The following is a 25,558-nucleotide window of genomic DNA, read 5'->3' as shown; positions in this document are numbered from 1 at the left end:
TATATCTGTATCCCCAGATACTTAAAGGTACCAGCCCTCCATTGAACTGTTGCGGCCCCCAGGCAGTACTCCGGGTCCTCCACCTCATTATCAAACGCATATAAACAGGACTTGGCTACGTTTACCGGAAGTCCTGAGACTTCTGCGAACTCACTCAGCAGTTGGGCTAGCTGTTCCGGTATACAATCACGTCTCGCACAAATACTAGCAGGTCGTCGGCATAAAGCGAAACCTGGTGCGTTGCGTCTCCTAAAGGGATTCCCGCATCGAAGGTCTGCCGCATTGCCGCCGCCATAGGCTCTATCGCCAGTGCAAATAGCAGGGGCGACAGGGGGCAACCTTGCCTGGTGCCTCTGCCCACCGCTATAGGGTTTTTGTAGAGGAGGCCAACCACTTGCAGGAAGTCCACTTCAAACACGAAACGTAGCAGCACCTCGATCAGATACCCCCATTCCAGGCAGTCAAAAGCCTTTTCAAGGTCGAGCATTAGGCAGCCCTTCCTTTGGTGCCTCAGCCGCTATTCTAAAGAAACTCTTTAGGTTCAAGGATGTGGACCGCGCTGGCATGAACCCGTTTTGATCAGCATGTATAAGATGCGGAACCACCAGCGCTAGCCTTTCAGCAAGCATCTTTGCCAAAATGTTGTAATCGACATTTAGCATTGCCAGTGGTCTGTATGAACCCAGCGCCGTTGGTTCTCTATCCGGCTTAGGCAGCGAGACCAGGAAAGCCTCCCGCATAGACAGGGGGAGTGAGCCCTCATCAATTGTTACGTTATACATGCGAAGGAGGAAGGGCGCCAGGGTGGTTTTGTAGGCCTTATAGTACTCGGCAGGCAGGCCCCGGTGTCTTCCCAGTCGCGAGAGCCTGGACCGCATCTCCGACCTCCTCCAGCGTGAGGGACGCATTGAGATCTCCCTGCTGCTCGTCCGAGACCGTAGGCAAGATGACCGCATCTAGAAAGTTTCTTAACGTATGCCTGGGGCCAGTGCCGCGCGCTCTATACAGCTGCGTGTAGTGTACAATCAAGGCATGATGAATCTCGTGCTGTGTGTATACCAGCTCCCCCTCCGCAGTGCGCAGGGCTCCTTTCAGGGCACCCCGACCCTCTCTTTGTATCAACCAAGCCAGGAGCCAGCCGACCCTATCCGCTTTGGCGTGCGTTCTAGCTGTGTGCGCCGCATAGTTATGGCACTGTAATTGTTCCATAAGGGTTGCATGTTTAGCGCGTAGGTCGCTCAGCATGTGTGCGTGCTCCCTGGTCCCTTCGCCCTCCCTCTCGTATTGTAGGAGCGCGGTCTCCAGGCGTGTGAGGGAAGTGGACAGTTCTTTGCGTATGTTCCATGAGGCTCCCATGCAGTATCCCCGGATGGTTATTTTGTGTGCGTCCCATTCCACCGCAGCGCTACTTGCAGACCCCTCGTTAACCTCAAAGTAATCAAGGACAGCCGTGCCCAACTAGGAGCGAAACTCTGGATCCTCGAGTGCAGCAGGCTGCAGCCTCCACCTAGGCACAGGTGAGCGGTCTGCCTCCCAATTAAGTCTAAACCATAGGGGGTTATGATCGGAGTGTGTTCTCCCCAGGTAGTCCGAGTCGGCAAGTAGAGGAAGCAACGAGTGGATGCCAACTATCCGGTCTAACCGGACATGTAGGTCATGCACTGAGGAGTAGAAGGAATACACTCTGTCCGTGGGGTGTTGCACCCGCCACAGATCTTGTACCTCCCAACGCTCGAGCCAGTCCTGGAACGCTTGCGCACTGGACGTCGCCACCGCAGCTCGGAGTGGGGGAAAGGAACGATCCAGCCTTACGTCTAGCACCATATTGAAGTCTCCTCCTAATAGCCAGGGGAGGCCAACATACGGATGGAGGACCTGGTTCAAAGCCGCTAGGAAGGAGGGCTGGTCCGTGTTTGGGGCATAAAGGGATCCCAGCAGGACTTCCTGACCATTTAACCTTCCCCACAGTAAGCAATACCTTCCCTCTGGATCCACTTTCACGTCCTTGCAAATGAAGGGGACACCTGCTCTCACCCATATCAGCGTGCCGCGCGCGTGCGCAGAGAAGGTGGTGCCATGGACTTGTCCCCGCCAGTGCCTGTGGAGCTTGTCAAGTTCAACCTATGTCATGTGTGTCTCTTGAAGAAGGGCGATCGCCACCACGTGACGTTGTAGATAGGAGAAGACTGAGTAGCGCCATGACGGTGTGTGCATACCGCGGATATTCCAAGTCAATATATTAGTGTGTGTGTGTTTGCATATGTTGCGCCCTCGTGTTGCCAGGGGAGCATTTCCAGGGGGAGTAGAGGACAGCATCTAGGGGAGGGGAGGTGCACGTGCCGCAAGTTAAATAGGAAACAATGGAAAAGAACATTACAACTAAAAGGGTGAGGCCCCGGTGGGGCGTACGTCCAAACTTCAACAAGATCCCCCCTCAAGGAAGGTGGGAGGTCAGCGCAGTGACTGTCTGGGTGAGTGTGTCACCAACAGCCCAAGTAGCTCCCGCCCCAGTCACAACCCCCTGGGAGATCTAAAAGCGCAAGAGGAGTCTAGCGCGGGTAAGCGCATAGGGCCCGTACGGGCCAGCGGTAGCAGAGCCTGGAGGCGGAGCCAGCGCTTACCTCCATCCATTGCAGGCCAGCTGACCTTCTCACATGTGACAGACTAGGTTCCAACTCTTACCAACATGTGCATACATGGCAGGACCCCCCCCCTTTACCTGCTGCCGACGCAACACCAGGCACTTCGCCAGTACATAAAGGATACAACAAGCAGTGTGCTCAGGGGCAGGGCCCCTATTGGGCCTTTGTGAGGCACCAGATAGTCAATTCAATTCAAATATTTATTAAGATTTGGAACTCATATGAGGTCCACATAAAATGCATACGAATTAATACAAGAAAATATAAATATAGCAGCACTCATTCCACAAACGGTTAACGGAATAAAATGGCAAGATGTATCCTGAAAAAGAACTAAAGTGATCAGGGGGCAATAATTATCAACAATTTAAAATACTAGATAAAATGTAGAATTCATCCTCAGCAGCCTATTTGATTTTAGCAGCAAACAGCATTCATAAAGCATATCCTTTCCTGACCAGAAAGCAATACAGTAGCAGCAATACTTGTGTAAACGAAGTCCAGTATCTCACTTTATCTGAGACTTTAAGCTAGTAGCAGAAAGGAAGGTGGAATAATAACAAAGAACACAGCATCTCCCTCTTGTGTAGACAGCCACAGAAAACAGGATTAAAATATACACATAAACTCTTTAAAATAATTAAAAAGTTTAAAACACACTGCTTCATTTTTTGGACAAAATATAAAATCGCGTGCTGAAGTCACATTTTTGATGCCATTTTGTAAGAACATTGGTCGTAGCCAAAGGCGGCGGCTCGAGGTCAATGCGGGACATGCGAACAAGACATGATCCAAGGTCTGGACACTCAGATTGCAGAGGTTACAGATTTTTCCATTAGTCAGATTTGGGGACCAGAGTGCCGTTATGTCGTTTAGAGGTAGAAGATTCATGCGACATAGTGTGAGAAGTCTTAGGGGTCCATGCTGTAAATTCCAATATACATATATTTGAGGAGTTTTTGGTGTGTTTGTTCTAACAATTAACTCGAGTCTCTTTTTGGAATTACAGAATTCAATGTCTCTATTAAAACTAATCTTACAACTAAAGGTTTTTAAAAAAAGATTTAAATTCTAAAGGAAGAAGAGTACTCACTAAATGTTCTTGTATAGAGAGGTTTTTTTCGCAAATAAAAAATCATGATAAAAGGAATAATTAGCTGCCCGAAAACCAAAAACTTCTTGACACATCATCCCTCTTAATGAGTCTCGCTCTGAACTTTTCAACTGGTATCCTCAATGTAAAACCCTAGCTAAACCTTGAATGTAGGAGCTTATTAAACCAAGTTCCAGCCTAATAGCAGCCGATGGAACTAAAGTATTAAAATTACACAATTTGCGTAATAGCTGACCTTCGATTCTGTCCCAAAAATTCCAATCTTTGATGGGGATGGATTCAATGGCATAGAGCAGCGTTGATGGAATTTTTACTTTAAAAACCATTAATACATGTAAGAAATGCCTTCTACCCATAGCATTATAAAAAATACGCAAACCATTAGCGTGGGATACTGCTTTAGCTGCGCTGTGTTCAATATGGAGTTTGTTCTTTGTGCTACCTGCTATTAATTTCCCTAAATAAGGATATGAATCTACAGCCTCCAATTTTTCATAACCTATTTGCCAATTGAAATTACATAATTTTCTATTTTTCTTACTTTTCATTACTAAAATGTTACTTTTTGAAACATTTATTTCTAAAAAGTGATCGACTGTATAGTTCTGCAAAGAAATCAACTTTCTGTTCAACCCAATAGGGGTTAGGCCCATTAATACAATATCATCTGCATAAAGTAGTCAGACAATTGACTGGTTACCTATCTTTGGGACGTCTCCCTAGGCATAATTAAAACAATCAGGTAGATGTAAATGTAAATGTAAATGTAGTATACTTGTAAAGCGCACAGCTGCCCCAGCAACGGGGCGTCCCGGCGCTGTATAACTCTGGGGAACCCGTCCTGGCTTTCCCTGTGGGATGGTCCCTTACTGGGAGTCCCCAAGGTGGAGCCAGGCATCCCCGGAATTGGTGGGGCCGTTGTGGAGATTAGGCAAGCTAATGCCCAGAGTTGCCGAGTGGAACCCCTGATTAGAGTAAGCACCGAAGCGAAAATTATCGAGTCCTGCTGACCAAGGTCCACGATCAGCTATATATAGCGAAAACAGCAACGGCGCTAACAAGCAACCTTGTTTCAGGCCATTTTCAGTAGGAATAGCTTCAGATAAGCCTTGATTTCCACCCATTAGCATCTTGCACCAAGTTTGTGAATGTAGTGCAATAATTAGAGATAACAGTGAATGGGGTAAGCCCATTTCTTGCAATTTTCTCCATAATAAAGGGCGATCTATCTTATCAAATGCGTTGAAAAATCTATAAACGCCGTATATACATTTGAGTTGCGGATAATTGTATATTTCTCCTCTATTAATTTTAGCATAAAGATGTTATCTAAGGTGGAATGAATTTTCCTAAAACCTGCTTGCACTAAAGGAAGAACCTTATTCTCTTCCACCCATTCTGTGAGATGATCAAGGATGCTACGGGCGAAAATCTTTCCCACAGCATCTAATAGAGCTATTTGCCGATAGTTACCAGGGTGTGTTCTAGAACCCTTTTTATATAAGGGGACTAGAATACTTCCGGACCAGGATGGAGGAGTCTTTCTTTGGGAGTAGCACTGATTAAACAGGGGAGTTAGGTAGGTAGCCCACAGAAGTGGTTCTTTCTTAATTACTGTCATGGGGATTTCATCGGGACACATTGCTCCAGAGGATCTCATTTTCTTGATTGCTCCGACTACATCTTGGATTGCATATACATAGTCTGATTCAGGAGTTATAGGCAGACTAGATGTCACAAGGGTTGAATTAGTAGAATTAAAATTAGCAGAATACAGATCTAATATATGAGCTTTCCAGTCCTCTTCTCTAATGGGGATAGGAAGTGATTTCACTCTAGTACCACAGCAATCTGCGATTATTTCACAGTATCTTTTGGCATGATTTTTTGATGCAGCCTCTTTTAATTGCACCCATACTCCATCTTCTTTTATTTGTCTTAAAGAGCATTTTTTCCTCTGTCTCTTCCTCTTGAGTAAATTTAATAAATTACGTCTTTCATGAGAAAAATGCAAAAACTGGACTCTCACTAGTTTATTTATTTCCCTATTTAATTGTAATAATGGATTAAAATGTATTGTTCGTTTAGTTGAAGCTTGCGGTAATTTGCATGATTTGGCCAAGGAACTTATATTGTGGTAGGCTTCAAATAAATCCAATTGTAAAGGATCGCGCTCACCCAACAGTACTTGCTGTTGGTCCCTTATTAGAGCCGTTAAGCCAGCTTTTAATTTAGTGGTTGCTTGACTATTCCAGTGGATTCTACCATTAGACGCATTGAGCCCTACTGTACTACCTTTGAAGTTCCAGGGATCTACCTTAGCGCTGCTAAATTCAAAATTAAAGCAAATCAACATATGATCACTAAGAGCATTTCCCATAACCTCCGTATTTCTAAGTTTACAGAAAAAATCTGCCGAAGTAATTAAATAGTCTATGACAGATCTCCCAGATGGCGCCTTGTGAGTATAATTTGCTGGGATATCATTTTTTAGCCTTCCATTAACAATTATGAGATCTAGGCTTCTCAAACCTTCAAGTAATACTGTTCCTCGCTTGTCAGTCCTACATTGATTCGGAAATTGAGCTTTGGGGATATTTAGGGCCTCATTTTTTTTCAGAATTAGCAAATATCTTTATGCTGTGAGATGATACTTTGGCGTTCAAATCTCCCACTAATATAAGGTACTTACATTTTTCGCTCTCCAAAGTAGAGGAAATCTAAAAGAAAATAAATTGTTCAATAGGAAGGAATATGATCTATCAGGAGGGAGATATGCATTTACGATCAACAAGGAATCCATATTGCCTTGGTCATACTTGTGGTTTAGCTTGAATTAAATTGGAGGCATGGTGAATTTCTTTATATGACCAATTGAGGCTTGTGCTTAACAGAATGGCAATACCTCCTTTTGAGTGACCTCTATTTACTGGGAGCGCAGGCCGGCTTAGTACTATATAATCTTCAATGAGCCAGTTCTTTGTAATCCACGTCTCTTGTAGACAAATAATATCGGGGTGCTGCTCTTTTAAAAACAAGAGTTTGTTTTTACTGGTACTTAAGCCGGCAGCGTTCCAGGATAACACACTAATGTCCTTGCTAGGAAGTATTCCTACATTTTAGGGTTAGGGATCTATTTGCATTAAGTGCACCTGCTAGCCAACTCCATTTCTTATTTTCCTCTTCTACAGGGAGTATATACTCAGTATTTTTCTCTATATGTAGGGAAACCCTCCTCCCTTCTTTACCGAGAACAATCTGTAATGTACTTTCTCTCTCTGGCAAAGGTTTAAACCTATTGGGGGATTCTAAGTCAAAGTTAGGCAGCTTACGTTGTGCTAATTTGTTTGAAGCTTGCTCCTCGTAAGGGATTAAAACATCAGTACCACTAGATCGTAGTTTATCACTATGTGTCAGAATCAAATATGAATAGCTTTGGATTTGTATGTTACTCTTGCACCCCTGGGATTAATATTATGTTTTTGGATCTCAACCAAGGCAATGTCATTGCTCTCAATCAATTGAAGGCCTGGAATAGCAGCAAAGCACCATAGCAAGAAGGACCTATTCATGTGTAGATCAAGATCAAAAATGAATGAAAGGCATGTTCATGTCCTCAGAGAGCTCTGTCGACGGGGATGAGGAGCCGCTAGTTTCGGGAATTCCGCGCAGCTGGGAGTCCATGCGGCCGGCATCATTCATCTCTCCTAGTGTGACAACCACGTTGAGTACGCTCTGTCGTTCCAGTCTCAGTTTATATGGGCTAGGTGCAGCGCGACCCGGGCCGCGGCGGCCCCCTCTCCTCCTGCGCCTCCTCGAGCGCTGCTCCTGCCACCCGCCGCCTTCTGAGCCCGTAGGCCGCTCCCCCCTCCATTGACCAGTCTCTTCCAGCCAGTCCCAGACATCCGATGGGGCATCAAAGAATTGGGCGCCATCTGTAGAGATCACTCGGAGACGAGAGCGGAATAGTAAGGCAGCCCGAGTTCCCTCAGTGTCTTTTTCACCACCATGTACGTGTTCATCCGCCTTTCTACTGCTGCCGTGTAATCCGGAAAGAGCATCACATGACTGTTTCGCACTGTGAGTTCTTCTAGCTTCCTAGTCTCATGCATCACCACATCTCGGTCGTGATAATTTAGGAGCTTAAAGAGGAACGGGCGTGGCCGGGCACCGGATTGGGCGCCTGCGCTGGCACCCTGTGTGCTCTCTCGACCACAAAGTGTGGGGACAGCACCCCAGGGGGTAAGATCTCCTGCAACCAACTCTCGGTGAACCTCTCTGGGTCTTTCCCTTCTTCGCCCTCCGGCAGGCCAACCACCCGTACATTGTTGCGTCGGGAGCGCCCTTCCGCATCCTCGATGCGGTCCTCAAGCACATGCATCCTGTCCATGATATCCTGAAGTGCTGGGGTGTGAGTTTGCACCACCGGTTGCAGATCTTGGAGTGACTGGCGCTGCGTGGCAACCGACTCCGATAGCTTGCGGTGGTCGGCGTGCAAGAGGGTAAAGTCTGAGGTGACCTTGTCGATCCGGGCCTCCAGCGACACTTTAGTTTGCACCAGAGTGCTTCCGATTCGTTCCACCGCTGCCAGCACAGTATCCATCTTAGCAGCTAGGGCAGCAGTCGGCCCCATGCTGCCGCTCTGGTGCCCATGGGGCGAGCGGGGATACTCCGCCACTTGTTGTCGTTGTCGAGATTTGTCTCTGAGCCTGCACATTACCAGTTGTTGCGCGGTAGGCATCCGCACTTATCGCCAACAGTCTACTCACTTGTGACAGGTCACTACTCGAGGGTTAGGAAGGAGGCCTCCTCATTCGGCCTGTTATAGCTCAGACCGCAACGGGATGGCACTTATCTCCGCCGGGTCCAGGCGTCCGACGTCTCCTGTCAGCACTGCCGGCGACTCTCGCAGCAGCTCCGCTTCGCCCCTTTGCCGTGAAGGGTGAGTTTACTGAACACCTGCTCCTGGGGCCACCCCTCGCAAGCCTTCGCGCCAGCTAACTGCGATCTCTCCGTGCAGTGCGGCCGCTGCGTCTCCAATGAGATAGCCTAGTTCAGGGCACAGGCTTCTTGTGTCTCTGTTACATATGGCTCAGACCATGCTGCTCGAGGGGGGTTTCCTCAACTGCAAAGCAGGGGCGACAACCCGTGTTACAAGGTGGCGCCCGGTCTTCCGCAGCCACAACCTTGGTGTCGCAGCCCTCGTGTTGCGACGCCCAGGAGTGGCCGAAGCAGGTCTCAGCCGTCTGGCGCCTTCCGCAGCCCGTCTCCACCTCTCCCACCTCAATTGGTTGGGTGCAACAGCCCAACCAGTCAGTCATCCAGTAGCTACCCACTCGAGGCCTGGGGAGGTGTAGCAACGATTGCCAGCGCAGGCAGGCCCAGTTGTCTCTCTCGTGCTCTCTGACGTGCCAGGTCGCGCTTCTCCGGCGCGGGCCCAGATCTCTGCGTCAGTCCAGTCCCCTCACCAGCCTATGCTCTCAGTGTCAGTGCAGCCTCCAATACCCGACGTGTTGCCTTGAAAGTGCCTCAGGGGGTGATGATGGTCGTGCCCAGTTGCTGGCGGGCCTACTCTCCCATTACAGATGCCCCATGGTGCAGTGTTCCTGTCTGTGTGTTCTCCAGGTAGGTGGGCCTACCTGCGGTTGCACAGTAGCAGGCAGAGCTCCGGCGGCACCCCTTCACCCGGAAGCAAGATCCCGGCAGGCCTCCACTTTCCATCACCCGTCTCGTGTCAGCAAGCCTCACAACTCCGCTGCAGCCGCTCCTGGTGTCACTAAGCTGCTCTCCTGCCCTCATGCGCCAGCACCGCCACAGGGTTCCCCGATCCGCCCTGGGTCCCGCTCCTCACCGTCCAGCAGTCGAGTCTGACGCTGCAGCCCTCCGTTGCACTCAGGTCCGTCGCAGTGGCCTCAGAGCCCCACAGGTCGCATATGTCGGGGGGCAGCGCTCTGAGGTCTGCCCCACCTCCGGTCCGCCCTCTCACCGGCACCGGCTCTGGTCCACCGCCACTCCGGTCAGAGTCACTCTATCCCAGGCCCTGCTGCAGTCCTCTCTCCAGGTTCCTCGCTCCGTCGGCAGCCGCCAGCAACGCTGAGTCTCGGAGCCCAGTAACCTGCCAATCGACATTCCTTGCCCAGCACAGCAAGACTTTTTACCGGCACTGGGAGCGATGCCCAACACCGCAATGCACAGCGGTGTCCGCTCTCAGACGCCCAACGGTCGCGAGGCCCCAGGGCAGTATCGCTCCTCTACGTGGGGGAAGCCGCTCCACTGCTGCACTCCGCCGAGCGTTGACTCTAGAGCTTCGGATTTCAAATTTCGGGTCTTCTCAGGCTCCGCATCGCCTCCCGCACCCGCTCGGTGTTTTACAGGCACAATGACGCTTTTTAGGATAAAATTCAGGATAACGAAGGGGTTTAGTGTCGGAGCTCTAGCATTACACGTCCGCCATGGTGGCTAGTTGGCCACGCCCCCCATGGGAAAATACATTCATCAGGGTAATACAACAGGTTTTCCAGCCATGGAATCCACATCTAGATCTGCTTCCTGGGCCTTAAGTAGGACTACCAATGCCTCCCAAGCCCTTGTCGCCTCCAATGCTTTTTCACTTTTCGCGCAGGCTAGCAAGTTGAAGTCTGATAATGCCCTCACACTCTGCCCACTTAAGGAAGTCAGCTTTCCACCGCTGCATACTGGGGCCTCGCTTGGATTTCCAATGTACTGCATTATTTCTTTTGGCCAATTCGAGGCCCACCTCCAGGAATTTACTAGTGATCTTATTTTTGGATGTGTGGGGGAACCAGTGCAGCAGACAAGGGCCTATAGCGGGTTCTATCTCTCTCACATTTATGTCGCACAGTAGCATAACCACCTCCTCCAAATACGTCCCAAGCAGGGGACAATCCCACATCATGTGGCGGAAATCCGCATCCTCAGAGCTGGCTACCCTGATCACAGGGTTCAAATTGGGAACCGGCCGTCGAAAGAAAACTCTGGCCACACTACAACATCCTATCATGGAGGGAGGCCTGGCGGTCCCAGGATTTGAAATGTATTATTTGGCTGCGCAAATACAGTGGCTCACACAGTGGGTGGCTAGCAGACAGAGCCTATAGAGAGAGATAGGTTGCTTTGATCCCCAATTGGACTGCCTAACTGGGCTGATCCTGCAGGCAGGACACATAGTAGACATAGACACAAGTGAACATCAGGTGGTGGTTAAATGTTGGGTCCGACGTTGCCACATGGGGGAGACTGGGGTGGACTGACAGACTGTGTGACAGCCTGAGCAGAAACAGTGGGCAACCAATTTTGTCATGGAGAATTACTCCTCTTTGAAAACTTCAGACTGGAATTTAATTTACAACAGGGCCACTTTTTGTTAAACCAGGCGGTGACAACAGCTTTCCGTAAACATTGGTGAACAGACCTTACAGAAATGCAGCCACAAAGGGCATGCCAAAATGTGTCATGGACTTTCAAAGAAGTATCAACGTTCTACAGGGCGCTCAGAGGTGATGTCCTATTACCACATACCACTCTCAGAACCAAATGGGAGTGGGAACTGGGGACACAAATCTCAGGGGACACCTGGACATATATTCTATACATTATATCTAAGGTATCCAGAAATGCAGGATTCAAATTAATTGACATGTTTATACTACACAGGATTTACCTCACTCCTGATATAATTCATAAATATTTTAATACCACAGATGCTGCTTACCCCGGGTCTGAAGCTATTGATGCAAACCTCATTCACATGCTACAGTACTGTTCACAACTGGGTTTCTAATGGGAGGAAGAAACAACAACAATCACAGTGTTTATCTAAAGAGAAGTCCCTTGCACACCGAGGCACTGTTTATTGGGCTGGTTTCCCCACTCATCTAAAACCAGAGTAACTGCTAAATTCGAAGACTTAGTAAATACATTTGCATAAAGGGAAATCACAAAACATTGGAAATTCCTACGGGGTCCTGGAATCCTTATATGGAAAAAGGAACTTGAGAAGTGGGCTAGCTATGAGAGCGATGCGGAAAGCCCCCCTTTGGATTGATATCTAGAGGCTAAGCATTGGAGGCCCTGGAAGACAGCTTGAAAAACACTGACACTGAATTGACTGACCAAATACCCGAAGCCTCGCCACCTCACTCACCTGAGCACATGGCCGAGGTGAGGGACGTGGCATGAATGTATAATGAATTTTGTCTGCTCCTGGCATGACAGCACAGCTCTCCACTTCTGAAGTGCCAAGAGGCAGATTAGAGAAGCAGCAGAGCACGATTGTGAATACTACAAGGGCCCACAGGCTGAATCCTAGACAATTCCTTTCTTTTTTGTTTCTTCTTTTTGATTCTGTGCAAGAGTGCATCTTAAAGGAGAGCCAGGTATGAGATAAGAGGGAGGGGGAGGGACATAGGGTGTTGGGGAATGTAGGTTAAATGGGATGCACTGAGTGACTCAGGCCAATTGAATGCTAGGAAGTAGCAGTCAAGGAAACTATCTATCTTGCTCTAATGTCAGTATTGATGTATACCATTTATTTTCTGAGCAAAGTTGGAGCCTATTACAAATAGACTTTAAAATGCCAAGATGTGTCACTCATGGACGCTGATATCAAAACCCAATACAATTGCAAACCAACTTATGATCTCCACACACTGAGAGCTTTCTCCCAGGATGTAGGGGTCATTTTTGTTATTTTTTGTCCCTCACCATCAGGTGTTTCCTGGCGGTATTAACAAAAAAAGGTATGATACCATCAACTCTAAACAGGGTGGTTGGTGTAATGCCCTTTCTCTAATGGCTCCTACTCCGTCAGACAATTGGAGGAAGTATGCACTTCAATAAACCAATGGGGGCTAAAACAGCAAAATACTTATGGTCAGCCTATTTCTGAATGAGGCCGACTGACTTTTTGAGTAATTTGTGACACAAAATGCCAACGGTAGAGCACAGGGTAAAAACACCAGCTGCTGCTGACTGTTGGGAGGGAGGGCGAGGGGTGAGGGAAAAGTATACCAAAATGTTCTGAGTGTGAAAAAGGCCGCTTTATTAGGAAACAGGTGCACATTACAAATACAAAACCCTGGCAGCGCCTTACAAAACTAACCTCACTAAATAAATAATTAACTACAAACCCCGCCCCCCACCCCCTCCCCTAAAATTCTTTGGCCCCTCCCCCACCCAACAATACAGCATTAAAACATTACAATAACATTATAAACAATAACATCATCAATAAAACATTACATCATTAATCAAGTCATTACGTCATCATATAATCCATTAGTCAACAAACCCCAATCACATATTGAAAGCCAGGCCCTCTATAACCAGAAACCCTGCCTGACCCTTCACTCCTGCCAATACCCCCCCAAAACCTGAACGGTCAAACAATGACCAACTTCCCCTGTACCTGTCAATCAATGGATCAACCCAATACTCATCAACAATCTACAATAAACCGCACGAGACAACCAAAAACCCCCGCACAGCACCTGTTCCTAGCGACAATACAAAGAACAAGAAAAGACCCCTTGCACATCTGTTACCCGAAAAACAGCCTTTGAACAAAAAATAGAAAAATTATAAAAAGAAAGGGGGGAAAGTCCATAACTTAAGAAAAATTGTTCGGGGAAAAAACCCGGAGAGGAAAAATATAATAATAAGGGAGGGAGGGCGGGACAAAAAACGCTAACTGCCCTCCTAGCCACCAGGTCACCAAACCTAAAATGGTGGCTAGGGGGAGGGAGCAAAAGAATTTATAATTGGGCTGGCCAGTCCTACTAGGCCAGCCCAAATCCAGAACCTTCCAGGAGATTCTAACAGAAACCCCTCGCAGCCCTCCCAAACTGCCCGGGGGAGGAGACCTCCCTGCGGTCAGCTCCCTCCCCCAAGCCCCCCTTGGGAGGGAGGGCGAGGGGTGAGGGAAAAGTATACCAAAATGTTCTGAGTGTGAAAAAGGCCGCTTTATTAGGAAACAGGTGCACATTACAAATACAAAACCCTGGCAGCGCCTTACAAAACTAACCTCACTAAATAAATAATTAACTACAAACCCCGCCCCCCACCCCCTCCCCTAAAATTCTTTGGCCCCTCCCCCACCCAACAATACAGCATTAAAACATTACAATAACATTATAAACAATAACATCATCAATAAAACATTACATCATTAATCAAGTCATTACGTCATCATATAATCCATTAGTCAACAAACCCCAATCACATATTGAAAGCCAGGCCCTCTATAACCAGAAACCCTGCCTGACCCTTCACTCCTGCCAATACCCCCCCAAAACCTGAACGGTCAAACAATGACCAACTTCCCCTGTACCTGTCAATCAATGGATCAACCCAATACTCATCAACAATCTACAATAAACCGCACCGAGACAACCAAAAACCCCCGCCACCCAGAAAGGTAGAGGGGGGGTAGAGAAAAACTACACCACCTCCCTTTCTGCCCCCCCAACCAGGAAATTATAAGCAGCAATGAACGAATATCAACGTTGCATAGCTAACGAACGTGCCAAAACTTCACGTAACTCCAACAGATATAGATCCATCCCCACCCTGGACAGGTGAACACCATCATCTCTGAAAAATTCCACAGTCTCAAATGTAATCTCTCTATGTGAAATCCTGCTGAAACCAAGACCACGGCAACAACGAGAAACCTCAGAGTTTACTTTCTTCCTAGCTCTGTCTACAGCCTTGGGGTTGACTGCTCCTCTCCAGATCCTACACGGAATCAACTCAGTCCATAAGACATGGCACCCGGCCCAAAACTCCTTTATAAGGCTCAAATCCTTCTTAATAGCTCGCAGCAATACCACACCTTTAGTGGCACAAAGATCGTTCTCTCCAAGATGAATGACCAGAATATCAGGACATAGCCCGCCCACCATATTGTTGTTAAGACATGGGATTAACTCTTTCCATAGCATACCACCCTTTCCCTTCCAAACCACATTGAACATGCGAGCGTTAAAACCCAGAAGTTCTCCAAAGTAACTCTGTGCCGCCTGGACTCGGGCCCATTTCACGAAGGAATGCCCAACTATCCAGACTGTCACCACAGGAGAACGAGGCCCAGCAACAGATCCTATAAAAGAAAACAGAGTTAGAGCTCATGGGAAGGAAGATGACGCATGCGCCTCCTACGCTTGACTTCTCACGTAGCGCTGAAAGCAGTTTGAAGACCAACGCCCCAGCCTCATGATATCCCGTTGAGTCCAACCTCTGTTAAAAGCTTCAGTTGCAGCCCCAATCCGGAAGGAATGTGTCCCATATAAGCTCCCATCCAGACCCAAGTGTTCCAAAGCTTTGCGCAAAACCATGCGGAATTGATATGCTGTAACCAGGGTGCCATCAATATGCTGAAAAACGAGTGCATCATCACCACCCCCGCACAAAGAACGCCAGCGCCGCGCTAGCAGTAAAGGGCAAGTAAGCCTAGGGGCCCGCGCTTGCAACCACACACCCTTCCCCTTCTTAGTCTGATCAGTTTTGGAGCTGGCTAACCATATATGCACCCCTTCATCAGAACAGAAGACATCCCGCCAAAATAGGCCACACTTGCATTTCGAGCCCAACAACTCCGAAACCCTAAAAGCTCCAAAAAACATGAATGCCATTAACACTGAAAATAAGCATGACTCAAAGTCATCTGAACAAACCTCCGGGAGAACAGTTATCAACCGAGCCAGAATCTGCCAAGATAAAGGAGCCCTGAGTCTACTGGTGTGCCCTTGTTCTCTGGCCCAACCCTCAAGCATCCTGCTGCCAATCTCCCCTGCTGACGGAGGATAACCCCATAACAACTTGCCCATAAATGCTATCCCTGCTAATTTACCTGCGATGGTCTCCTTGGTTAGCCCTTTGTCCATGAGCTCTAAAATGAAGTTCACGACATCCTCAGAACGACGCCAAACCTCCTCACGCCTACAAGCGCCAGATTCCAGAAATTCCCTCCAGGCCAGAGAATAAGCAGAACGCGTAGACACAGACAAAGAACCTACCACCAGTTGTAAGACCCGACGTTGCCTACGTGCCACAGATGAATCGGCATCGGGGTCGGTGCTTGGTCTGCATCCCTCGCCAGTCCACGGAATCTCCCCCACTGTGAACGAGACAGAGCATCCGCAATGTCATTGTCCACCCCAGGAATGTGCAAAGCACGAAAGTGAATGTCGTGGTTCAAACAGCCCAGCACAAAAACTCTCATGAGCTTCAAGACCTGTTCATCCCTGGCAGACTGTCGATTTACAATTTCTACCACAGCCATGTTGTCCACACGAAAAAGCACTTTCTTATGTGCCAAGACCCCCCCCCCCACAGGGTCAAAGCCACCAGCAAAGGAAAAAGCTCCAAAAAGGTAATGCTGCGACCACCATTCAACCACTCATCCGGCCAACGTTCTGCACACCATCTTCCATTCCAATACAGACCAAAACCATCACTGCCAGCTGCATCCGAAAACATTTGTACATCCCACTGAAAGTCAACGTCCATAAACAAAGGAACACCATTAAAAGAAGAGAGAAAACATTTCCACATTCTCAAATCCTCCTTGACGCCAGCAGACAAACGAACACGATGATGAGGCAAATGATGACCTGCAAGAGCCCTGCCTAATCTGCGACAAAAAGTCCTTCCTGCTCTCACGACCCTACAAGCAAAATTGAGATGGCCTAGTAACACCTGAACATCTTTCACCAACACTTTCCGTTTTGCTAACATGGTGTCCAGCAACTCCAGCATCTTCACTTTCTTATCCTCAGGCAAGCGAGCCCGCATTGCTACAGAATCAAGTTCAATTCCCAAAAAGGACAAGACTGTGTCAGGACCCATAGTTTTCTCGGGAGCCAAAGGAACTCCCAGATCCTCCATGAGCCCTTGGAAAGTGTCCATAGCAGACTGGCACTCCGTGGAGCCCGGGGACCCGACAAAGAAAAAGTCATCGAGGTAGTTCGTTACCAGTGAGTGACCAGACTGATGAGTAAAGTACCATTGTAGAAAAGTACTGAAACACTCAAAAAGAGCACATGAAATGGAGCAACCCATCGGCAAAGCCTTGTCCACATACCATTTTCCTAAAAAATGGATACCCAGAAGACACCAGTCATCCGGATGGACAGGCAGCAGCCGGAAAGCAGACTTTATATCACACTTGGCCATCTCAGCAGCTGCGCCCGTGGTCACAACAAGTGACATGGCCACGTCAACTGAGGAATAAGAGACTGAAACAGCGTCTGGATCAATAAAATCATTAACAGACGACCCTTCCGGCCATGATAAATGTTGAATAAGCTCAAAGTCATCTGAACAAACCTCCGGGAGAACAGTTATCAACCGAGCCAGAATCTGCCAAGATAAAGGAGCCCTGAGTCTACTGGTGTGCCCTTGTTCTCTGGCCCAACCCTCAAGCATCCTGCTGCCAATCTCCCCTGCTGACGGAGGATAACCCCATAACAACTTGCCCATAAATGCTATCCCTGCTAATTTACCTGCGATGGTCTCCTTGGTTAGCCCTTTGTCCATGAGCTCTAAAATGAAGTTCACGACATCCTCAGAACGACGCCAAACCTCCTCACGCCTACAAGCGCCAGATTCCAGAAATTCCCTCCAGGCCAGAGAATAAGCAGAACGCGTAGACACAGACAAAGAACCTACCACCAGTTGTAAGACCCGACGTTGCCTACGTGCCACAGATGAATCGGCATCGGGGTCGGTGCTTGGTCTGCATCCCTCGCCAGTCCACGGAATCTCCCCCACTGTGAACGAGACAGAGCATCCGCAATGTCATTGTCCACCCCAGGAATGTGCAAAGCACGAAAGTGAATGTCGTGTTTCAAACAGCCCAGCACAAAAACTCTCATGAGCTTCAAGACCTGTTCATCCCTGGCAGACTGTCGATTTACAATTTCCACCACAGCCATGTTGTCCACACGAAAAAGCACTTTCTTATGTGCCAAGACCCCCCCCCCCACAGGGTCAAAGCCACCAGCAAAGGAAAAAGCTCCAAAAAGGTAATGCTGCGACCACCATTCAACCACTCATCCGGCCAACGTTCTGCACACCATCTTCCATTCCAATACAGACCAAAACCATCACTGCCAGCTGCATCCGAAAACATTTGTACATCCCACTGAAAGTCAACGTCCCTAAACAAAGGAACACCATTAAAAGAAGAGAGAAAACATTTCCACATTCTCAAATCCTCCTTGACGCCAGCAGACAAACGAACATGATGATGAGGCAAATGATGACCTGCAAGAGCCCTGCCTAATCTGCGACAAAAAGTCCTTCCTGCTCTCACGACCCTACAAGCAAAATTGAGATGGCCTAGTAACACCTGAACATCTTTCACCAACACTTTCCGTTTTGCTAACATGGTGTCCAGCAACTCCAGCATCTTCACTTTCTTATCCTCAGGCAAGCAAGCCCGCATTGCTACAGAATCAAGTTCAATTCCCAAAAAGGACAAGACTGTGTCAGGACCCATAGTTTTCTCGGGAGCCAAAGGAACTCCCAGATCCTCCATGAGCCCTTGGAAAGTGTCCATAGCAGACTGGCACTCCGTGGAGCCCGGGGACCCGACAAAGAAAAAGTCATCGAGGTAGTTCGTTACCAGTGAGTGACCAGACTGATGAGTAAAGTACCATTGTAGAAAAGTACTGAAACACTCAAAAAGAGCACATGAAATGGAGCAACCCATCGGCAAAGCCTTGTCCACATACCATTTTCCTAAAAAATGGATACCCAGAAGACACCAGTCATCCGGATGGACAGGCAGCAGCCGGAAAGCAGACTTTATATCACACTTGGCCATCTCAGCAGCTGCGCCCGCGGTCACAACAAGTGACATGGCCACGTCAACTGAGGAATAAGAGACTGAAACAGCGTCTGGATCAATAAAATCATTAACAGACGACCCTTCCGGCCATGATAAATGTTGAATAAGCTCAAAGTCATCTGAACAAACCTCCGGGAGAACAGTTATCAACCAAGCCAGAATCTGCCAAGATAAAGGAGCCCTGAGTCTACTGGTGTGCCCTTGTTCTCTGGCCCAACCCTCAAGCATCCTGCTGCCAATCTCCCCTGCTGACGGAGGATAACCCCATAACAACTTGCCCATAAATGCTATCCCTGCTAATTTACCTGCGATGGTCTCCTTGGTTAGCCCTTTGTCCATGAGCTCTAAAATGAAGTTCACGACATCCTCAGAACGACGCCAAACCTCCTCACGCCTACAAGCGCCAGATTCCAGAAATTCCCTCCAGGCCAGAGAATAAGCAGAACGCGTAGACACAGACAAAGAACCTACCACCAGTTGTAAGACCCGACGTTGCCTACGTGCCACAGATGAATCGGCATCGGGGTCGGTGCTTGGTCTGCATCCCTCGCCAGTCCACGGAATCTCCCCCACTGTGAACGAGACAGAGCATCCGCAATGTCATTGTCCACCCCAGGAATGTGCAAAGCACGAAAGTGAATGTCGTGTTTCAAACAGCCCAGCACAAAAACTCTCATGAGCTTCAAGACCTGTTCATCCCTGGCAGACTGTCGATTTACAATTTCCACCACAGCCATGTTGTCCACACGAAAAAGCACTTTCTTATGTGCCAAGACCCCCCCCCACAGGGTCAAAGCCACCAGCAAAGGAAAAAGCTCCAAAAAGGTAATGCTGCGACCACCATTCAACCACTCATCCGGCCAACGTTCTGCACACCATCTTCCATTCCAATACAGACCAAAACCATCACTGCCAGCTGCATCCGAAAACATTTGTACATCCCACTGAAAGTCAACGTCCCTAAACAAAGGAACACCATTAAAAGAAGAGAGAAAACATTTCCACATTCTCAAATCCTCCTTGACGCCAGCAGACAAACAAACACGATGATGAGGCAAATGATGACCTGCAAGAGCCCTGCCTAATCTGCGACAAAAAGTCCTTCCTGCTCTCACGACCCTACAAGCAAAATTGAGATGGCCTAGTAACACCTGAACATCTTTCACCAACACTTTCCGTTTTGCTAACATGATGTCCAGCAACTCCGGCATCTTCACTTTCTTATCCTCAGGCAAGCGAGCCCGCATTGCTACAGAATCAAGTTCAATTCCCAAAAAGGACAAGACTGTGTCAGGACCCATAGTTTTCTCGGGAGCCAAAGGAACTCCCAGATCCTCCATGAGCCCTTGGAAAGTGTCCATAGCAGACTGGCACTCCGTGGAGCCCGGGGACCCGACAAAGAAAAAGTCATCGAGGTAGTGCGTTACCAGTGAGTGACCAGACTGATGAGTAAAGTACCATTGTAGAAAAGTACTGAAACACTCAAAAAGAGCACATGAAATGGAGCAACCCATCGGCAAAGCCTTGTCCACATACCATTTTCCTAAAAAATGGATACCCAGAAGACACCAGTCATCCGGATGGACAGGCAGCAGCCGGAAAGCAGACTTTATATCACACTTGGCCATCTCAGCAGCTGCGCCCGCGGTCACAACAAGTGACATGGCCACGTCAACTGAGGAATAAGAGACTGAAACAGCGTCTGGATCAATAAAATCATTAACAGACGACCCTTCCGGCCATGATAAATGTTGAATAAGCCTGAATTGTCCCGGATCTTTCTTCGGGACCACTCCAATAGGTGATATTATTAAATTAAGGATCGGCCAATCGTGAAAAGGGCCAGCCATCCTCCCTTCATGCACTTCTTTAGTCAATTTATCTTGTACTACTGTGCCATGCTCAGATGCCGATTTTAAATTAGCAGACCATCTTCGTTGTCTAGGACCTGTGTAACCCAACTTGAAACCAAATTCAAAACCATCCAACAATGTTTGTTTCCCAGCTTCATTATCATAATCAAGAAGTGCAAGGCGCAGATTCTCCAACTTAACCAGTGTATGAGCCCTTGGGCCCAACACCCTGAGTACCTCTAGATCCCCTACCCCCTGAAAATTGTTGGGATGACCCTGAACCACCTGCCCCTGACTGCTTCCCCTGTGGACCTCCTGCTGTCTTGTTATCCCAGCATTTAGAGAATGGGTGCCGCCTACCACAACCAGAGCATTCGTGTTTAAACTTACAGTATTCTCTGCCACAGAACCCTTTGTTAAACTCCCAGCATGCGCCAGTTCCGGACTGTGTATTTGAATGACTCCCCACCCCTCCCCTGGTGGGCTTGTCCTGAAAGGGCCGGTAGATTAAAGGAAGGCCGCTGGCTGTAAAAATAGTCTTCCCGCCCGTTGCAGATCCCATAGTATGCTGCCACAGGTCAGTGTCTAGTTCCCCCCACTTAGCCTCTGCATCCCATGCCATCCTGGCCCTGAACTCCTCATCATATTGTGACCAAGCAAACCCCCCCCCCAGTAATCTGTGCCTTGCGTATAACATCCATGTACTTGAAAAGTGACACGCTGCGCTCTGGAAACTTTTCACAATATTCACTGGCATAAATAAGGAATGCAGCTGTCCAGTTTTCAATGGTTAATGGAACTCTAGGACGTTTGGCCAGCTCAAATTCCTCTTCTTTTGACCCTTCTTTTGACCGGACTTCCCGGTGTAGTAGCTTAAGAATTTCGACATACTCTCCCTTCCAAATACGTTCTTTCGTGGCCAGCATCAAATGGGCACCCAAAGGCTTCGTGACGCCCATATAAGGCAACTTTTTAATCTTCAACTCCTTGCTGGCCAATGGCTCCTTTACCACAGTAATAGCATCAGTGCTAGTACCACTTTCAACTGTACCTGTGACTTCAACAACGTCGTCAGTGCCCACCGCAGTGTCTTTAACATAACGTCCTTTCAACAACCTCCCTTCACCTAAGACAATCGGTACTTTCCCCCCTGTGCCCACAGACACCATATTAGGTTTGGCCTGTGTAGCTAATTGCTCACCTGGTAATAAAGAGACCACTCTCGAAGGCTCCGCCCGTGGTGCTGGGACCAATGTATGCTGTCTGCGAGGCGCCCTGACTGACGGGCCGTGCTCTCTTCGCACTTGCACTTGACTTTGCACCGCTGGAGCCTGAAAAACACTACCAGAAGCATGAGAGGGTTCCCCCCCTTCCACGTCCCGTAATTCTCCTTCCTCTGGACTATCTTCATCATAATCAAGTAACACTGAATCAAAACCAACCGGCAACACATCACTACGGGTCTTACCTAACCCGGTATCAACAATATTACATCTTAATGTTTGTGAAGCACCTCCAGGGGGGGGAGCAGACTGTACCCGCCTGTAACTCCCCTTGCGTTGACTCTGCAGCTCCATAGCCGCCGGCAAGGTAGGACACCTATACCTGCTACTCGTTGGGGCCAGCGGGGTCACGCCGGACCCTCTTGTGCTGATCGCGGCGGGTTCCCTCGGTGGAACAGAGAGGGCCGCGCTAGGCATTCTCCTCGCTTCACCTTGGCGAAAGTGGACTGGACCGCGCCCTGCCAAGTCTGGACCGCCGCACCTACTCCTATCCTGAAAAGAAAAAGTTTGGACTGGTGTGCTAGGGTCCCTGAATACAACGCCTGAAACAGACCTCGTCCTCTGCAAATTAGCATCAACAACCGTCCCTTGACACCTATCCAAAGAACGCCCTCTAATACAACCCCTCAAAATCCCTCCCCTGGCCGGAGAGTCGCCTATCATCTCTTCATGCTCACTCTCATCCAAATTATCCCCCGCCACCGCTGAAGAAGAAGCCTGAATATGAGCCCTTGCACGCCACTCTTGACCCACACCGTCCTTCTGAAAACTCCGCTGCGCAAGACCTGCCGCACCAAATTGCTCCCAACCAGGGGAACCACACATAAAGTAGGGGCCTCTCGTATCCCCAAACAAGCATGAAACCGCATCCCTAGGCCCTTGCACTAACTCCCTACTCACCTGCCCAGAACCCCTTCCATGCCCCCACATCGCGCCCTGGGAGCCCACACCCCCTACCCTCAATACGCCAGGTGGGCAAGTCCCTCCAGTACTATCTACAACCAAATCACCAAGAACCGTGGACCCCGCACCCAGAACAGGTCTAGCTATATTGCTTTCAGAAAGAAAGGAACCATGGTCCACCAATGACACTCTCCTGCTTTCTCTGTGAATACTGTCATCCACTCCCAGAAAAACAGCAGGTCCAAAACCCCCTGAACGTGGAGCCTCACTCTCTAAAACCACACCAGAAAGGGAACCCCCCTCGCCCATTTGCGCCCATTCTCCCTCTCCCCTGGACCCCCCCCCACAGACAGAACATCACCCACTAAAGAACCAGGCGTGGAAAACAATAAAGGGCTACCCACATTTCCTCCAACATCCACCATACCAGTATCAGCATCCTGTCCAGAAACTACCTGACCATAAGCAGGTGCCAAGCCCCCTGAGCCCAACTCAACATGAGATACCACCATACTCGAATCCCTCCTCTCCCCAGCCTGTCTCTCAGAAACCAAATGCCTGGAAGGGGTTAACAACATGCGATGTGCAGCCTCAGGCACAAACTGCGACTCATCGACAACCCCCTCAGCATCAGGTACACCGGGCACAAACCGCTCCTGGCCTGCTCCGTGTACAACAAATGGAACAGAGCCTCTGCGCGCTCCACGCGCAGAGACTACCTCTGGAGGTGGCACGCGCCGCTCGACCAGCGGGTCCGAAGCGGAGCGCTTTTTGCTCCCTCCCCGTCCCCCTCGTCCCCGCCTTCCCGTCGATGTGGGAACTGACCCCAACGGTTCATTTAAAGCCAGGGCTCCCGCCCGCACCACCGAGGGGGAAAGCAGCCTGCCACCCGACACCTGCGCCTGCCCCACCATAGCGCCGGACATGCCCGGCGCTCCCCCCGCCCCCACCACAACTCTTACCTGATGCGCCGGAGCCAGAAGAGCCTCCCTCCCGCCCACACCAGAAGCGCCGCATACCGCCGGAGCTTCCACCTCCCCCGCAGCTACACGCGCCAGCCGCTGAGGGGCCGGCTTCCTCGTACGGGACCGGCCCCTATCGCTTACCTGGCTCGGGCGTCTCTTCTTCGGCGACGAGCACGCCATTACCGCAGCGACCACGCCAGCAGAAGCCTGGCGCTGTGGCCGCGCCTGAACACCTCCTGCCAGCAAATCCATGCGACCTGCCTCAGCTAGCAGACGCATCGCCTCGACAACTCGCGAATCCTCCATTGGAAAGAGGCAAAGACAATAAGCCTAACAATAAAGCCTAATAAACTGTCTCACAATAAACACACAGTACTCTCTGACAAAAAACGCTAACTGCCCTCCTAGCCACCAGGTCACCAAACCTAAAATGGTGGCTAGGGGGAGGGAGCAAAAGAATTTATAATTGGGCTGGCCAGTCCTACTAGGCCAGCCCAAATCCAGAACCTTCCAGGAGCTTCTAACAGAAACCCCTCGCAGCCCTCCCAAACTGCCCGGGGGAGGAGACCTCCCTGCGGTCAGCTCCCTCCCCCAAGCCCCCCTTGGTGTAGTGTTCTGTTGCATTTAGCCATATTTTCGAAGTGTGAAGTGCGCCCTTGGATTTTGCTTCATGAAAATAGTGCTACATACAGTTATGATCCCTGCATAATTCTGTATAATCTCACGTAAAATTGCTCTAATTTCATGTAATTACGCAACAACAAATTATGTGAGTTATGCCCACCCCTAATGATCTCAACTTTCATAACTGAATCCGAAAATAAACTCTTTGACTCGGACAGCCATGATCCAAACAGGTTAATTTGACCTCCTCTCCTTGGCGGTTTGGCTGCTGCTTTACTTCTTGTGGTGATATTTCCCTTTATTTTCTTTAAATTCATATCTCAGACCCCCCCCATGTTTGATTTTAAATGTTTTGGTGTGAATTTTCTTTTTAATTTTTGGAAATTGTTTGTGGGATTTTTATTGTGTGCTGTTTTGATGTTTTGACAGTTTTGGGGTTGCTAGATACTTTGCACATTTTCCTAAAGTAATCCTGTCTGCTCTGTGCTATAGCTACCAGATGTTGAGCCAAAGTTAAACTATTGAAACTGTGTTTGACCTTATATGATTTTGGGGTTTATTAGGTGTGGAAAATGACCATTTTTTATGTAATGTCTCTAAGAACTGTGCCCTATTTTCTTTGCTGGCCATAGAACTTTGGGCCCTGTACACCTGCTAAACAGTGGCAAAATGCCTGTGCTCTCCCTTTAAACAGGGTTCAATAGATGTGTTCCCTGTTGCCATACTTAACATGCCAATAAATTCCTTGCAAACGGTGTAGAAAGTGCATACAGTGCCTGAAAGTTAAATTCCACTAGTTGACTGTAGAAACTGTTGTGCCATCCACCGCAGTGATAGTACAAACATAATGTCACGTCTGGTGCACAGACATAATATCGACTCCAAAATATCGTTTGGACAGAATATCGAGTTTTAAATATCGTTTGGAGAAAATATCGACAGGACAGAATATCGACAGCAAAAATATCGTTTTTAAGGTAAGTGAAGTAATATCGACTGTAAATAATATCGAAAGTAAAAAATATCGTTTTTTATGTAATATGTAATTATTTATAGTGTTTTTATGTTATAATATGTGTGAAAAGTGTCATTTTATGTTATAATTATTTTTAATTAATGATTTTAAAAAAATTATTGTGTAATTTTATTCTGTAGCGGGTTGTGGGTTTATAGGGGAATAGGGTGGGAAGTAATTTAATTATAATTAATTAAATATGTAAATTTATTAATTGGTAGTAATAATTAATTAATTGGTAATTAAATATTATATGTTAATTATTTAAAATTTAATTGGTAATTAAT

Source organism: Lissotriton helveticus, chromosome 4_1, assembly GCF_964261635.1.
Source record: "Lissotriton helveticus chromosome 4_1, aLisHel1.1, whole genome shotgun sequence".
In the NCBI taxonomy this organism is placed as follows: Eukaryota; Metazoa; Chordata; class Amphibia; order Caudata; family Salamandridae; genus Lissotriton; species Lissotriton helveticus.
This window is presented reverse-complemented; position numbering follows the sequence as displayed.